This window comes from Aristolochia californica, unplaced genomic scaffold (assembly GCF_029961685.1).
Source record: "Aristolochia californica isolate CCGP_79_NKW_82.1479 unplaced genomic scaffold, dmAriCali1.0.hap1 SCAF_11, whole genome shotgun sequence".
Classification (NCBI taxonomy): domain Eukaryota; kingdom Viridiplantae; phylum Streptophyta; class Magnoliopsida; order Piperales; family Aristolochiaceae; genus Aristolochia; species Aristolochia californica.
In genome coordinates, this window is record NW_027181782.1 from 24,154,232 (window position 1) to 24,160,254 (window position 6,023).

Here is a 6,023-nt window from a genome sequence, read left to right on the forward strand (position 1 = left end):
ACTTTCCCTTCGTCTCATAAACAACAAAGACATAAAAGACAAACAGATGTCCACAAAATGAAAATTTTAGAGTTCTTGTATGGAAAAAATTGAAAACAATAACAAATGTAAGTAAAGAAAATTTATTGACACACCACAAATGAACAAAAAAGTTTTGTCATCCAAGTTTATGAAATTCCACTAGTTCAACCCTTATAGCTTTGAATTTTAAAAGAAAGAGATTTCTACACTTGTTTTAAAAATGGATATGCATGCTTGATACATGTTAAAGATGCAAATGACCTATGGATCCAAACCTTCTAAAGAGAATAAAAAAGGTCATTAAATTCTCAAGTGCACGTGCGGTGATATATTTACCCGAGTCAAACAAGCCATTATTTTTCCCATTTACAAAAAGTTGACCTAACGATCATAGAAGAATGTAAAGTGATTTATCATGCATAATGGCCTATATTTTTTAAAGGAATTACATATGGATTGGGAGTCAGCACTACATTAAAATTCCCCGCCTCCCCCTTTTCCGCAGATTGCAAAACCTAATATATAAAAACTAAAAAGAGTTGAAAATCCCTAAAAATTATAGATACTTTTTTGGAATTATCTCTCTCTACATTTTAGATGTATGCTTTTTTCTTAAATAAAAACATGGTTTTCACTTTCCCTTCATCTCGTAAAAAAAAAGAGATAAAAAGGCAAAAAAAGATCACAACAAAATGAAAATTTTAGAGTTTACGAATGGAAAAAAATTTTAAAACATAACAAATGAAAGTACAGAAAATTTATTCACACACCACAAATGGACACAAAAGTTTTGTTATCCAAGTTAAGGAAATTCCACTAGTTCAACCCTAATAGCTTGAAATTTTATAAGAAAGACATTTCTACACATGTTTTAAAAATGGATATGCATGCTGGAAACATGTTAAAGATGCAAATGACCATTAGATCCAAACCATCTAAAGAGAATAACAAATGCTCATTAAATTCACAAGTGGACGTACGATGGGATATTTACCTGAGTCAAACAAGCCTTTATTTTGCTCATTTACAAAAACCTGACCTAATAATCATATATGATTGTAAAGTGATTGTTCATGCGTAACAGGCTATATTTTTTTAAGGAATGACTTATGGATTGGGAGTCAACACTCAGTTAAAAAGCCCCCTGCCTCCCCCTTTTCCCGACGATTGCAAAACCTAATATACAAAAAGTAAAAAGAGTTTACAATCCCTATAAATTACAAACACTTTATTGAATTATGTCACTAAACATTTGTGCATTGTGCATTTCCATTTTAGATTTATAATTTTATCTTAAATAAAAACTTGAGTTTTAACTTTCCCTTCGTCTCGTAAACAAAAAAGAGATAAAAGGCAAATAGATCACAACAAAATTATAATTTTAGAGTTCATGTATGGAAAAAATTTAAAACCATAACAAATGTAAGTAAAGTAATTTTATTTACACACTAAAAATGAATACAAAGGTTTTGTTATCCAAGTTTGGGAAATTCCACTAGTTCAACCCTAATAACTTGGAATTTTATAAGAAAGAGATTTCTACACAAGTTCTAAAATGGATATGCATGCTTGAAACGTGTTAAAGATGCAAATAACCTCTGGATTCAAACATTCTAAAGAGAATAACAAATGCTCATTAAATTTTCAAGTGAATGTGTGGTGTGATATTTACTCCGGTCAAACAAGCCATTATTTTGGCCATTTACAAAAAGTTGACATAACGATCATTGATGATTGTAAATTGATTTATCATACGTAACGGGCTATATTTTTGTAAGAAATGACTTATCGATTGGGAGTCAACACTCAGCTTAAAAACCCCACCTCCCCCTTTTCTAGACGATTGCAAAACCTAATATATAAAAACTAAAAAGAGTTTACAATCCATAAATATTAGAGACACTTTTTGGAATTATCTCTCTCTACATTTGTGCAATGAGCATTTCCATTTTAGATGTATACTTTTTTTTTAAATCAAAACCTGAGTTTTAATTTCCCTTCTTCTCGTAAACAAAAAAGAGAAAAAAGGCAAATAGATCACAACAAAATTATAATTTTAGAGTTCTTGTATGGAAAAAATTTAAATGAATAACAAATTTAAGTAAAGAAAAATTATTCACACACCACATATGAACACAAAAGTTTTTTTATCCATGTTTGGGAAATTCCACTAGTTCAACCCTAATAGCTTGGAATTTTATAAGAAAGAGATTTATACACATGTTTTAAAAATAGATATGCATGCTTTAAACATGTTAAATTTGCAAATTACTTATGGATCCAAACCTTCTAAAGAGAATAATAAATGCTCATTAAATTCTCAGGTGAACGCGCGGTGGGATATTTACCCGAGTCAAACAAGCAATTATTTTGCCCATTTACAAATAGCTGACCAAACGATCTTAGATGATTGAAAAGCGATTTATTGTGCATAACGTGCTATATTTTTGTAAGTAATGACTCATGGATTGGGAGTCAACACTCACATAAAAATCCCCTCCTCCCCCTTTTCCTTACGATTGCAAAACAAAATATATAAAAACTAAAAGGAGTTTACAATCCCTAAAAATTATAGACACTTTTTGGAATTATCTCTCTCTATATTTGTGCATTGTGCATTTCCATTTTAGATGTATACTTTTTTCTTAAATCAAAACTTGAGTTTTCACATTCCCTTAATCTCGTAAAAAAAAAGAGATAAAAGGCAAATAGATCATAACAAAATTACAATTTTAGAGTTTATGTATGAAAAAAATTTAAAACAATAACAAATAAAATTAAAGAAAATTTATTCACACACCACAAATGAACACAAAAGTTTTGTCATGCAAGTTTGGGAAACTCCACTTGTTCAACCCTAATAGCTGGGAATTTTATAAGAAAGAGATTTCTACATGTGCTTTAAAAATGTATATGCATGCTTGAAACATGTTAAAGATGCCAATTACCTGTGGATCCATACCTTCAAAAGAAAAAAAGAAACGCTCATTAAATTCTCAAGTGAACGTGCAGTGGGTTATTTACCCGAGTCAAACAAGCCAGTATTTTGCCCATTTAAAAAAAGCTGACCTAACGATCATAGATGATTGTAAAGTGATTTATCATGCTTCAAGGGCTATATTTTTGTACGGAATGACTCATAGATTGGGAGTCAACACAAAGTTTAAAATCATCCGTGTCCTCCTTTTCTCGAAGATTGCAAAACCTAATATATAAAAACTTAAAAGAGTTTAAAATCCCTAAAAATTAAAAACACTTTTTGGAATTATCTCTCTCTATATTTTTGCATTGTGCATTTTTATTTTATATTTATACTTTTTTCTTATATCAAAACTTGAGTTTGCACTTTCCCTTCGTCTCGTAAAACAATAAAGAGATAAAAGGAAAATAGATGTCCACAAAATGAAAATTTTAGAGTTCATGTATGGAAAAAATTTAAAACATTAAAAAATGTAAGTAAAGAAAATTTATTCACACACCACAAATGAACAAAAAAGTTTTGTTGTTCAAGTTTGTGAAATTCCACTAGTTCAACCCTACCAGCTTGGAATTTTAAAAGAAAGAGATTTCTACACATGTTTTAAAAATGGATATGCATGCTTGAAACATGTTAAAGATGAAAATGACCGATAGATCCAAACCTTCTACAGAGAATAACAAACATCATTAAATTCTCAAGTGCACGTGCGGTGGGATATTTACCCGAGTCAAACAAGCCATTATTTTTCCCATTTACAAAAAGTTGACATAACGATCATAGATGAATGTAAAGTGATTTATCATACATAATGGGCTATAATTTTTAAAGGAATGACATATGGATTGGGAGTCAGCACTACAATAAAAATCCCCCGCCTCCCCCTTTTCCTGCCGATTGCAAAACCTAATATATAAAAACAAAAAAGAGTTTACAATCACTAAAAATTACAGACACTTTTTGAAATTATCTCTCTCTACATTTGAGCATTGTGCATTTCCATTTTAGATGTATGCTTTTTTTCTTAAATCAAAACATGGTTTTCACTTTCCCTTCATCTCGTAAACAAAAAAGAGATAAAAATGCAAAAATAGATCACAACAAAATGAAAATTTTAGAGTTTACGAATGGAAAAAATTTAAAAACATAACAAATGAAAGTATAGAAATTTTATTCACACACCACAAATGAACACAAAAGTTTTGTTATCCAAGTTTGGGAAATTCCACTAGTTTAACCCTAATACCTTGGAATTTTGTAAGAAAGACATTTATACACTTGTTTTAAAAATGGATATGCATGCTGGAAACTTGTTAAAGATGCAAATGACCAATGGATCCAAACCATCTAAAGAGAATAACAAACGCTTATTAAAATCGCAAGTGAATGTGCGGTGGGATATTTACCTGAGTCAAACAAGCCTTTATTTTGCTCTGTTAAAAAAAGTTGACCTAATGATCATAGATGATTGTAAAGTGATTGTTCAAGTGTTACGGGCTATATTTTTGTAAGGAATGACTTATGGATTGGGAGTCAACACTCAGTTAAAAATCCCCCACCTCCCCCTTTTCCCGACGATTCCAAAACCTAATATATAAAAAAGTAAAAAGAGTTTACAATCCCTAAAAATTACAGACACTTTTTGGAATTATGTCACTAAACATCTGTGCGTTGTGCAGATCCATTTTAGATGTATAATTTTGTCTTAAATAAAAACTTGAGTTTTAACTTTCCCTTCGTCTCGTAAACAAAAAAGAGATAAAAGGCGAATAGATCACAACAAAATGAAAATTTAAGAGTTCATGTATGGAAAAAATTTTAAAAAATAAGAAATGTAAGTAAAGAAAATTTATTTACACACCACAAATGAACACAAAAGTTTTGTTATCCAAGTTTTGGAAATTCCACTAGTTCAACCCTAATAGCTTGGAATTTTATGAGAAAAAGATTTCTACAGAAGTTTTAAAATGGATATGCATGCTTGAAACGTGTTAAAGATGCAAATAACCTATGGATCCAAATCTTCTAAAGAGAATAACAAACGCTCATTAAATTTTCAAGTGATCGTGTAGTGTGATATTTACTCTAGTCAAAGAAGCCATTATTTTGCCCATTTACAAAAAGTTGACCTAACGATCATAGATGATTGTAAAGTGATTTGTCTTGTGTAATGGGTTATATTTTTGTAAGGAATGACTTATCGATTGGGAGTCAACACTCAGTTAAAAAACCCCACCTCCCTCTTTCCAGACGATTGCAAAACCTAATATATATGTAAAAAAGTGTATACAATCCTTAAATGTTACAAAAACTTTTTGGAATTATCTCTCTTTACATTTGTGCATTGTGCATTTCCATTTTAGATGTATACTTTTTTATTAATCAAAACTTGAGTTTTAACTTTCCCTTCGTCTCGTAAAAAAAAAGAGAAAAAAGGCAAATAGATAACAAAAAAATTAAAATTTTAGACTTCTTGTATGGAAGAAATTTAAATGAATAATAAATGTAAGTAAAGAAAATTTATTCACACACCACAAATGAACACAAAAATTTTGTTATCCAAGTTTGGGAAATTCCACATGTAGACCCTAATAGCTTGGAATTTTATAAGAAAGAGATTTCTATACATGTTTTAAAAATAGATATGCATGCTTGAAACATGTTAAAGATGCAAATGACCTATGGATCCAAACCTTCTAAAGAGAATAACAAACGCTCATTAAATTCCCAGGTGAACGTGCGGTGAGATTTTTACCCGAGTCAAACAAGCCATTATTTTTCCCATTTACAAAAGCTGACCTAACGATCATAGATGATTGTAAAGTGAGTTGTCATGCTTAACGGGCTATATTTTTGTAAGGAATGACTTATGGATTGGGAGACAACACTCTGTTAAAAATCATCTGCGTCCCCTTTTCATAAAAATTGCAAAACCTAACATATAAAAACTTAAAAGAGTTTACAATCCCTAAAAATTACAGACACTTTTTGGAATTATCTCTCTTTATATTTTTATATTGTGCAT